Source organism: Bos indicus x Bos taurus, chromosome 6 (assembly GCF_003369695.1).
Source record: "Bos indicus x Bos taurus breed Angus x Brahman F1 hybrid chromosome 6, Bos_hybrid_MaternalHap_v2.0, whole genome shotgun sequence".
Classification (NCBI taxonomy): domain Eukaryota; kingdom Metazoa; phylum Chordata; class Mammalia; order Artiodactyla; family Bovidae; genus Bos; species Bos indicus x Bos taurus.
Window position 1 is genome coordinate 84,926,055 of NC_040081.1, and position 12,453 is coordinate 84,938,507.

Sequence of the window (12,453 nt, forward strand, 5' to 3'; positions counted from 1 at the left end):
TGTAGAGACTGAACAACAACAATTGGCTGGATTTATAAAATGTGATGATGTAGGATTGTGTGTGTATATATATATTAGTATGTTAGTTGGGAAATTAGGAACAGCTTGTTGAGAGGAAAGAATAAAAATGCTCAGTAGGAAAAAAAAAATTAAAACATGACTGGATGAGAGGACTATAGAGAAAATACCTTTACATTTTTATACAGGCAAGACTTTATGAAATGTGGGGTCTAAGTTAACAAACGGAGAAGGCAATGGCACCCCACTCCAGTACTCTGGCCTGGAAAATCCCATGGATGGAGGAGCCTGGTGGGCTGCAGTCCATAGGGTCACTAAGAGTCGGACACGACTGAGCGACTTCACTTTCACTTTTCACTTTCATGCATTGGAGAAGGAAATGGCAACCGACTCCAGTGTTCTTGCCTTGAGAATCCCAGGGACGGGGGAGCCTGGTGGGCTGCTGTCTATGGGGTCGCACAGAGTAGGACACGACTGAAGCGACTTAGCAAGTTAACAAACAAGACTTGGTAGTTAAAAGATCCTGAGATCTACTCTCTGACAGGTATGTCTTTATATCATTTGGAATCCAGGAAACATCACCTGGACTTTCAAAATTAGAAGCACTCGACATATTTCCATCTCTGGAGATACTTATTTACATACTTATCTTACAAGCGATAAGAACCTTGAAACCTTTTCATTCATTTGCCAATTATAATTTGTTTAAATTAGGGAAATTAAGTTTCCCTTTCTCTTTCTGGACCAGAGGAAGTCAACATGTTTATAGAACTCCTATTTCTATTTTGGGGGTTCCATTCCTGTAATGTAAAAGCAGCCTTTGTACTTGTAGGTGTGTCCATATGGCTATCACTCTACTTCACAAGGAGAAAGAACTAGGGCAAAAGGGAATTAGCAAAGTAATTATTGTGAGGAATAATACCTCTGATCACTTCTCCAGAAATTCTATGTTCACTTTCAGATAGTATGAGAAAATATAAATATTAAAAACTTATCATAGCACTGATATTCAATTTCACTGAGAATCATACTTTTGTGGCAGAGTTGAAGGTGGCTATATTCCTAGTGTTTTGCTTTTTTTTTTTTTTTTGATCCCATCATTTTCAGAATATAAATTGAAAGATATTATTTTGTCTTTTTTGTTTCACAGGCTTCTATTAACAGCCTAGTAGGTGTCAAGTACAAGTTACATTTGCCATCCACCTCTACAAGGATTAAATCATGTGTTACTGCAGCTGCTGATTTTCAACAGCCCCTGAAAGGAATTCAGAGTGGAGAGTAGAAGTAAGGCCCTCTGTACTCTGGGGAAAACTGCAGGATAGGTCTTTAGATAGATAGATATTTTTAGGAAGTATTTTATGAGCTCAATTCTTGTATCTCCTCATATCTAGAAAAGCACTAAAATCCTTCATGGTGACATCTGTTCCTCATGACTAGCAGTATCCTTCATGAGACTAGCAGCAACTTTAGCAAAAAATATGTGCTTTGCTGCATGTATTCCCCCTTCAACAAAATCACACATATACTGACCACCCTGTTCAGCTTTTTGGAGCAGTTCCTCAGCACTATCTGGGGTGCTATCTTCTCGTATATAGTCCTCATTTTGCCCTTAAATAAAACTTGATTTGTAACCCTGACATTGTGTGTGTGTGTGTGTATATTTTAAGTCAACAGGGGGCAACAGAGAATGAGATGGTTGGATGGCATCATTGACTCAATGGACATGGGTTTGAACAAAATCTGGAAGATAGTGAAGGATAGGGAAGCCTGGCATGCTGCAGTTCATGGGGTTGCAAAGAGTCAAACACAACTTACCTACTGAACTACAAGGTTCCAAAGTACAATACTGGATAAAAGCATACCTAAATTCCCACAATCTGCTGAGATGAAGCAGGCAATAGACAAAACAAGTGAGACATTTAGAATGCCAAGTATTGGCTGATATTAATTTCCTAAAAGTAAAGCAGGATGATAGGGTAAGGAGTAGTTTATCTTAAATATAGTGACCAAGAAATTTCATTCTGAGTAGGTATTTGATTCCTTGATAGCTCAGTTGACAAATAATCTGCCTGTAATGCAGGAAACCCTGGTTCAATCCCTGTATCAGGAAGATCTCCTGGAGAAGGAGTTGACTACTCACTCCAGTATTCTTGAAATTCCCTTATGGCTCAGCTGGTAAAAAAACTATGCCTGTAATGCAGAGGACCTGGGTTTGATCCCTGGTTTGGGAAGAACCTCTGGAGAAGGGAAAGGCTACCCACTCCAGTAGGTCACAAAGAGTTGGACACGACTGAGCGACTCACTTTCACTCTCAGGTGGTATTTGAATAGGAATATAAGAAAAATGAGTGATCTGTAAAGCTGTTTTGGGGAACAGCATTCCAGAAAAATGGCACAGCAGGTGCAAATGTGCCAAATCAAGGGCATGCTCACTATAAAGGGAGGTTTCTGCTTTACTGACTATGCCAAAGCCTTTGACTGTGTGGATCACAATAAACTGTGGAAAATTCTGAAAGAGATGGGAATACCAGACCACCTGACCTACCTCTTGAGAAACCTATATCCAGGTCAGTAGGCAACAGTTAGAATTGGACATGGAACAACAGACTGGTTCCAAATAGGAAAAGGAGTACGTCAAGGCTGTATATTGTCACCCTGCTTATTTAACTTCTATGCAGAGTACATCGTGAGAAATGCTGGGCTGGAAGAAGCACAAGCTGGAATCAAGATTGCTGGGAGAAATATCAATAACCTCAGATATGCAGATGGCACCACCCTTATGCCAAAAAGTGAAGAAGAACTAAAGAGCCTCTTGATGAAAGTGAAAGAGGAGAGTGAAAAAGGTGGCTTAAAGCTCAACATTCAGAAAACTAAGATCATGGCATCCGGTTCCATCACTTCATGGCAAATAGATGGGAAACAGTGGAAACAGTGTCAGACTTTATTTTTCTGGGCTCCAAAATCACTGCAGATGGTGATTGCAGCCATGAAATTAAAAGACACTTACTCCTTGGAAGGAAAGTTATGACCAACCTAGATAGCATATTCAAAAGCAGAGACATTACTTTGCCAACAAAGGTTCATCTAGTCAAGGTTATGGTTTTTCCAGTGGTCATGTATGGATGTGAGAGTTGGACTGTGAAGAAAGCTGAGTGCCGAACAATTGATGCTTTTGAACTGTGGTGTTGGAGAAGACTCTTGAGAGTCCCTTGGACTGCAAAGAGATCCAACCAGTCCATCCTTAAGGAGATCAGTCCTGGGTGTTCATTGGAAGGACTGATGTTGAAGCTGAAACTCCAATGCTTTGGCCACCTCATGCAAAGAGCTGACTCATTGGAAAAGACCCTGATGCTGGGAATGATTGAGGGCAGGAGGAGAAGGGGACAACAGAGGATATGATGGTTGGATGGCATAACCAACTCAATGGACATGGGTTTGGATGGACTCTGGGAGTTGGTGATGGACAGGGAGGCCTGGCATGCTTTGGTTCATGGGGTCGAAAAGAGTCGGACACAACTGAGCAACTGAACTAAACTGAACTGAAAGGGGGTTAGTATGGATAGAGGAGAAAAAGGAACAAGGAGGAAGAGGACAGGAAAAAGGTTTGGGAGCCAAATTGCAAAGGGGTTTGGTGTGCACTCTAACACCTTTGGTTGTTTTTGAAAAATTCAACACGGAGATGTAAGCAGAGAACTGAGATATCTGATCTCTATTTTAAAAGATTTACGTTAGTGACTGTGCTGAAAATAAATGTGAGATTGGAGGTGTGGGCAAGAGTAGAATCTGAAATAATAGTCAGGATATTAACTAAAAAAAAACATGAATACACAACAATGTAAGAACTATAAATTCAGCTTTTGGGGGGATTACTGAGGACTATAGCCTGGGAGACACCCTCTCAGCTAGTTCTAAAGAATTGCTCTGCAAAGGTATGGGGAAGTCTATATCTCTCTATAATATGATTTTGGTGAAGTGGGTACATGCAACCAGGCACACAAATCTGTAGAAGGTTTCTGCTAGTCTCAAGGAATAGATGTCTCTGTTAATGATTTTAGGACCCCTTTAGGTATGAGAAGATGCAAGAATTTGAGTTCAAAAGTTTCTCATGAAAATATCTAACTATCTGAAATTCTATTCTGTCAGTTTTCCCAAAGCACAGTGTGCCTCTTTCCTAATCTCCATCCTTTACTCCTTTCAGGGTTTGTTAAAGGTCAGCAATCACAGTGGCTAATGACCTAATACTTACAGTGCTGTATGGTGGTTGGCAAGAGTGTTTTTTTAGTTGGCAAGAATTTTTTCAGCTATTCAAGCAATGGACCATGCTGACTTGAAGAAAAATGAAAGTGATGGATTTGTAAGAAATAGCCATAGAACTGACAGGATTTGGGAATGGTAAGTGAGAGAGTGGAGTAAAGGATGATTCCACAGTTTTGGGGCTGAGCAAGTCAATGAATGTTTTCTTTGGAATTTACTCACTTGGAATGCAAATTACAAGAAAGGGAGGATAAGAGTTCAATTTTGAGAAGTTGTATAGACATCTACATGGAGATAAGTAGCAAATGTTGAGTTTTAGGGGAGCATTTCAATGTAGAGATAACACTCTGTACCCTATAAATGGTTTATTCTGTTCTCCATGAAGTATAACTTTCATTCAGTTTTTTGCTTAAGCATCACTTTCATAGGCATTTCTAGATTGATTTATACCAAATATCAATGTTCCCCCAAATTTTAGTCCTCTACTCTTCATTATGATAATTCACAGGAATTATCTCCACATGGCATATTACACATATGTTTTTGTTTGTTTGTTTTCTCTCTCCTTCCATCAGAATAAAATATAAGCTTCATAAAAGAAAAAAGATTTATTAGTCATAGCATTGTCCCTGGTAATTGCCTAGCACATAAAATAGTTAATCTGTAAGTACTTTTGAATCAAAGCATAAATAATGTTTATTGAAATACTTATATGCTTCACATATTATTTTTTGAGTAAAATAATTGTAATTATTCATATATTTTTTCCCAAAACACCTACCCAAGCATCTAGCATTGTTATTTTTATTAAACACATTTAATACGCAAATAAAGAACTGAATGGTTTGTCATTGACTTTTACTTAATGCAAATTTATTTTAGTAATTTATTTTTCACATTTGTAGGTAAGGATAATAAAAGCCCTGGGGGGCTGTTAAATAGAGGGAGCCTTCTGAGTATTCCAAATGAGAGCTTATATAGTCTACACAGGTACTTCCTTATATCTGGTGCTTCTTTCCTTCCTGGACATTTAGAAGACTGTATTTCTTTGAAGGAGGAAACAGAACAGGCTCCATCTTGAGAGCAGGACTCCATCTTGGGCCAGACTGTGGACTTTGAGCTATATGCCCAGTATCTATGGAAATGACATACCAACTGGAAAACCAGACCCCCCCTCCCCTGGATGGAAGAGCCCCAGGGCTTGTACCTAGACTCTCCATCACCTAAAAGAATACCTTAATTATCTGTGTAACCAAATAGAATCATAAATTCTATTATGCTTATTGGGGTATGACCACAGGCCTATTGATAATTGTCCATTGTTAACTACCTAGGCTTAAGGCATACTAATCACGGGTTTAAGACATACGAATCACAGGTTGATTTTTTTTTTCTTTTTTTTAAATTAAAAAAAATTATTATTATTATTATTTTTTTTTACTTTACAATATTGTATTGGTTTTGCCATACATCAACATGCATCCTCCCCGGGTGTACATGTGTTCCCCATCCTATTAACGCATATATATGGAATTTAGAAAGGTGATAACGACAACCCTGTATGCGAGACAGAAAAAGAGACACAGATATATAGAACAGTCTTTTGGACTCTGTGGCACAGGTTAAATTTTATTGCATCTTTCTTTTCCTTTGTTCAGACTAGTTTCAGAGAATCTGGGGAGGTAGGTTTGAGCACGTACACTTAGGGTATATAAGGTTTTCACAAAAACTGGTCAGGGTCCTTGGCTAAGAGGAGACTCTGCCTTGGGCCCGCCAGTATAATAAACTGCACTCCACTATCTGCATCGTCCTTTTGAGTGAGTTTTTCTCCCGGAACACATGGCTACAACATGTTAACCACTTTGTCCGTGTCCTTGTCAGAAAAAGGATAGAGGACAGTCCTCTTGATGATTGCCCATTCAGACAAAACATGTGTTCCTGGAAAGGGAGCCCAGAGTATGGTCTCTGACCCAATACTGCAACCTAACCTACACATTGAAAGAAAACTAGAGCAGCCAGAACAATGGAAACTGAGTGGAGTAAAATATCTGTGGTGATAGAAGGCTCTCGTAGCCTTCTATCTAAAAAGGAACATTCTTTCAGTATTACCTAGAGGTCTCATTTTGATTTTGTACACTAAAACGTTTTTGCAAGTGACTAGAGATGAGGGGGAAATGTGTATGAATTCATCAGTTGAGATGGCAGACTACACATCTTTAAGTTATTTAGGTAAATCTCTAGGACCATGACTGCTGGATCACACAATACATCTATGTTTAGTTTTGAAAGAAGTTGCCAGACTGTTTACCAAAATGCCCATATCATTTTGCATTCTCACTAGCAATGAATGAAAGTTCTTGTAACTTTGGATCTTACAGAAAAAGAGACACAAGCCTGAATTTTCAGGGAGTCAATAAACTAAAAATTAATTGTGCCTTTCAGTAAATCACTTTTACAAGAATAATTACTAAATTACTCAGTAGGTAAGACAGTGGATCAATAGCTATTTTTCACATTTACTGCCTCACTCTTCATCATCTACCAAAGAAGCATTTCCAGTATAAATTCTGCCTGTACCGGACTCCATCCAGCCACAAAAATTATGGAAATCTTTGCTCTGCCTAAGGAATCTTAAAAGAAGACAATCTTGGAGTCAGTTTCTTGGGAAGAGGCTTATTGGTTACAGAATCTTTTGAATACATGATGAAGAAGCATAATGAAGCTGGTTCCAGTTTCCATTGGGAGACTTGGTCTGTAGAATTTTGAGTCCCTTAAGTATCTCATTAAACCTTAATGCACAACCTATGTTTCATTCTTAAAATATTTTTCTTCTTGCTGTGCATTTGATTACTTTTAACTACTGACTTTGGCCACTTGATGCAAAGAGTCGAATCATTGGAAAAGACTCTGATGCTGGGAAAGATTGAGGGCAAGAGGAGAAGGAGGTGACAAAGGATGAGATGGTTGGATGGCATCACCAACTCAATGGACATGAGTCTGAGCAAACTTCAAGAGATAGTGAAGGACAGGGAAGTCTGCCATGCTGCAGATCATGGGGTCTCAAAGAGTCGGATATGATTTAGCAACTGAACAACATTGACTTTATAAGTTGAAGAGCTGCTGCTTCCTTGATAATTCCCTATTAACTCCAGCTTTTGACCCCACTACCACAAAGTAGTATAAATTAAATTCAGTTCCTATCATTACTTTTGGAAAATCATCCTCCCATTTCCTATCATTTTAATCTCATATTAAGGGTTATCATCATCTCTTTGATATCTTCACAGAGCAGGAAAAATATGCCATGATCATTTTCCCTGCAACCTTTTTCATGGTCATGTCAGGTACCCTAAAACACTAAAAGAAAAACAAAACAACTGTGATAATGGTTCCTAGCCTGACTGCCTATGTCTGTGTCGGAGTTTTGGGAAAAAAAAAAAAAAAAAAACAGTTTATAAATCATTCAGTATTCAACGAAGTATCCATAATACATTCAACTTAACTTCCCCAGCAGTATAATTTATTCTATAATTGAAAAATGAATGAATAGATCCATGAATTATATAAAGAGCTTGCTGTATGAAAGAATACAAAACAAGAAGAGAAATATAGAACAGACCTCTGGGAATTACAGGTATAAGACATGTAAAAGTAATTTTGAAAAAATAAACTTGAAATGGTCTTGAACGTTGAGTAGAACTTTGGCAGGACATGAAGAAGGGAGAAAGAATTATATCCAAAGACAACAGGATGAACATTCCAGTTTTCTGGCCTGGAGAAGATTCTAATAGAATCTGGCCTGGGAAGACTCTAATAGAATATTCCCATATAGTTTTAACCATTTTGTCCTTCTCAAAATGTGATATGCCTGAACTGTTAACATCTATATATTCTACAAATTTCAAAAATTCATATTCTCAGACCTCACCTCAAATCTCCTGAATCATAATCTCTGAAAGGAGGTCCATATTCTGTGTTTTGATTAGTGCTGTATACAATTCCAAAGTACATTAAGTTTGAGATTCATTGATATAACTCATTCAAAAGATCATAACAAAAGATAAATTAAGTAGAACTAATTGAGATCTAATATCTATCCAGTCAAAACATTATAATAATATGTATTTCAGAAATGTCACAATTGGAGGTATTAATGAATGTCTATATCATATATAAAGTTTAATTTTATAACATTACACAACTTTATAGGGCTTCCCTTGTGGTTCAGCAGTAAAGAATCCACTTGCAATGCAGCAGATGTGAGTTCGATCCCTGGGTCAGGAAGATTTGCTGGAAAAGGAAATGGCAGTCCACTCTAGTATATTTGCCTGAGAAATCCCATGGACACATGAGCCTGGCAGGATACAGTCCATGGGGTCACAAAGAGTCAGACATAACTTAGCGACTAAACAACAACACATAGTTCTATAAAGAACAAGCTTAAGTAAAACCATTTGCAAGTTCAGGCATAATCATGTATAATCCCATAAATACAACTCAGTTATAAATAGAAACTCATTTATATTTTTCCACATCACATTCTGTTAACAATAGAATCACTGTTAATAATCTGGCATGTCATTTCACTAACCCCAGTTGTCCTTGGGAAAAAAAAGAAATCCAATTTACTCTTTTTGGGATGCCTACTAAGAAATCATACTCACCTAATATTTTTTCCTTTTAATAAAAGAATACCACTGTGTTACATGCATGTTTAGCATGAATCAAATGTTACCATTTGTCAAATTGTAATTTTCAGAAAACTCTATGAAATCAACAGCATTATCACCTACATTTTGCATATAAGGACACAGAGACACAGCAGTGGTAAGGAAAGCACCCAACATTCTTCACCTAAGAGGTGAGAGAACCAGAATGAGTGTTCCAGAACCCATGCTAATTCTTTTTCTTTGTAATATGTTAAAATCCTCTTTGTTTTAAGTCAGACCTATTAAGGCATACTGTACATACAGTAAAAGTCACCATCTTCCATAGGCCAGTCACTATTCACAGGTTACATTTTCTTCTTTAACAACAGTGTTTGTCAAACTGTGGTTCCCAGATCAGTAGCATCAGCATCACCTGGAAGTTTGTTAGTCCACCCCAGTCTTACTATCAGAAACTCAGTGGGGGTGAGAACCACAGCACATGTCATATTTATCAGAATTAACATCAACATCGTCTTAATATGTTGAAGTGAAACTGGCACCTCACCTTTGTATTCTTCCTCCCCCACACTCATGACTCCAGTATAATACTGAGAAAAGCTATCAGGCAGATGCCAATTCAGAGACATTCTACAGAATAGCTGACAATTCTTTCTCGAAATTATCAAGATCATCAAAAATAAGAAAAACTATCACAGTTGAGAGAAGCCTAGGAGACATAAGAACTAACTGGAACAGAAAAAGATATTAAGTAAAAAACTAAGGGAATAGGGCTTCCCTGGTGGCTCAGTGGTAAGGAATCTACCCGCAATGCAGGAGACATTAATTTGATCCCTGAATCAGAAAGATCCCCTGGAAAAGGAAATGACAACTCACTCCAGTATTCTTGCCTGGAAAAATCGATGGACAGAGGGCTAGAGTCCATTGAGTCGCAAAAGAGTCAGACATGACTTAGCAACTAAACCACTACCATCAAGGGAGTAAAAATCAATATATTAATGTTAACTAAAAGAAGAGATAAGAAAGCCTTCCTCAGCGATCAGTGCAAAGAAATAGAGGAAAACAACAGAATGGGAAAGACTAGAGATCTCTTCAAGAAAATTAGAGATACCAAGGGAACATTTCATGCAAAGATGGGCTCGATAAAGGACAGAAATGGTATGGACCTAACAGAAGCAGAAGATATTAAGAAGAGATGGCAAGAATACACAGAAGAACTGTACAAAAAAGATCTTCATGACCCAGATAATCACGATGGTGTGATCACTGACCTAGAGCCAGACATCCTGGAATATGAAGTCAAGTGGGCCTTAGAAATCATCAATACGAACAAAGCTAATGGAGGTGATGGAATTCCAGTTGAGCTATTTCAAATCCTGAAAGATGATGCTGTGAAAGTGCTACACTCAATATGCCAGCAAATTTGGAAAATTCAGCAGTGGCCACAGGACTGGAGAAGGTCAGTTTTCATTCCAATCCCAAAGAAAGGCAATGCCAAAGAATGCTCAAACTACCACACAATTGCACTCATCTCACATGCTAGTAAAGTAATGCTCAAAATTCTCCAAGCCAGGCTTCAGTAATATGTGAACTGTGAACTTCCTGATGTTCAAGCTGGTTTTAGAAAAGGCAGAGGAACCAGAGATCAAATTGCCAACATCTGCTGGATCATCAAAAAAGCAAGAGAGTTCCCCCAAAGACATCTATTTCTGCTTTATTGACTATGCCAAAGCCTTTGACTGTGTGGAAAATTCTGAAAGAGATGGGAATACCAGACCATCTGACTTGTCTCTTGAGAAATCTGTACATGGAACATGGCACTGGACATGGAACAACAGACTGGTTCCAAATAGGAAAAGGAGTACGTCAAGGCTGTATATTGTCACCCTGCTTATTTAACTTCTATGCAGAGTACATCATAAGAAATGCTGGACTGGAAGAAACACAAGCTGGAATCAAGATTGCTGGGAGAAATATCAATAACCTCAGATATGCAGATGACACCACCCTTATGGAAGAAAGTGAAGAGGAACTCAAAAGCCTCTTGATGAAAGTGAAAGAGGAGAGTGAAAAAGTTGGCTTAAAACTCAACATTCAGAAAATGAAGATCATGGCATCTGGTCCCATCACTTCATGGGAAATAGATGGGGAAACAGTGGAAACAGTGTCAGACTTTATTTTTTTGAGCTCCAAAATCACTGCAGATGGTGACTGCAGCCATGAAATTAAAAGATGCTTACTTCTTGGAAGGAAAGTTATGACCCAACCTAGATAGCATATTCAAAAGCAGAGACATTACTTTGCCAACAAAGGTCCATCTAGTCAAGGCTATGGTTTTTCCTGTGGTCATGTATGGATGTGAGAGTTGGACTGTGAAGAAGGCTGAGCGCCAAAGAATTGATGCTTTTGAACTGTAGTGTTGGAGAAGACTCTTGAGAGCCCCTTGGACTGCAAGGAGATCCAACCAGTCATTCTGAAGGAGATCAGCCATGGGATTTCTTTGGAGGGAATGATGGTGCAGCTGAAACTCCAGTACTTTGGCCACCTCATTCGAAGAGCTGACTCATTGGAAAAGAGTGATGGTGGGAGGGATTGGGGGCAGGAGGAGAAGGGGACGACAGAGGATGAGATGGTTGGATGGCATCACTGACTCGATGGACGTGAGTCTGAGTGAACTCCGGGAGTTGGTGATGGGCAGGGAGGCCTGGCGTGCTGCGATTCACGGGATTGCAAACAGTCAGACACGACTGAACGACTGAATATATCAGCAGCTGAATGGACATGAGTTTGAGCAAACTCTGGGAGACAGTGAAGGACAGGGAAGCCTGTGTTGCTGCAGTTTATGAGGTCACAAAGAGTCGGATACGACTTAGTGACCTAATGACAACAATGTGTTAATACTGGTTCATTCACTGTAGCAAATGCACTCTGGTAATATAAGATTGTTTTGCCAAAAGTTTCACTTTTGTTTTAAGTTCAAAGGATTCACTAACCAGCTAAACTGCCTGTTAAACACTATAAAAAATTTCAATATGTCATAGAGGATTATTTAACTTAATTTCAATATACAATCATTAGAAGAAAGGAAAAATAGAAATAGAGAAAAGTGAAAGTACATACATCACCAAATTGGGCTGACCAATATCGAGACTCAAACGGTGCTGAGAAGTCCTTTGTTAATAGCAGTCTGGAGTTCCAATCAGGAAAGAGTCCCAAACAGTGCTTCCCCTCCACAGGTGAGGCTTCAAACTGCAGTGTCAGGAGCTTGTGCTTTTAAGTCCAGACCACAAACTGATATCATCATCAGTTTGAGTGCAAAAATACAGCTCTGGCTTTACTTTAACATTTTTATGTTTCATCTTGTGAGTTAAGAGAACTTCCAGACCCAACCCTCAGGGGCTGAAGAAAATTCCAAGAGTCATTCTCTATCTTATCTAAAATGACACTCAGCTCCCTGGTAAAAATCTATGCACTCACAAGCCGGCAAGAAGCTAGCAAGTCATCAGGGACATGTT

General features: G+C 38.7%; 1 protein-coding gene across 2 annotated transcripts in view; it reads right to left on the minus strand.

The window, feature by feature from the left end:
• SULT1E1 (sulfotransferase family 1E member 1) overlaps positions 1-12,196 on the minus strand; it is a 57,205-nt gene extending 45,009 nt beyond the window's left edge. Inside the window, exon 1 of one of the 2 annotated variants that reach the window (XM_027544668.1) lies at positions 12,059-12,196. The gene's annotated coding sequence lies outside the window, so the exon portion shown is untranslated. The remainder of the gene's footprint in view (positions 1-12,058) is intronic. The other variant, XM_027544667.1, reaches the window with a different exon arrangement.
• Positions 12,197-12,453: the final 257 nt, after the last annotated feature.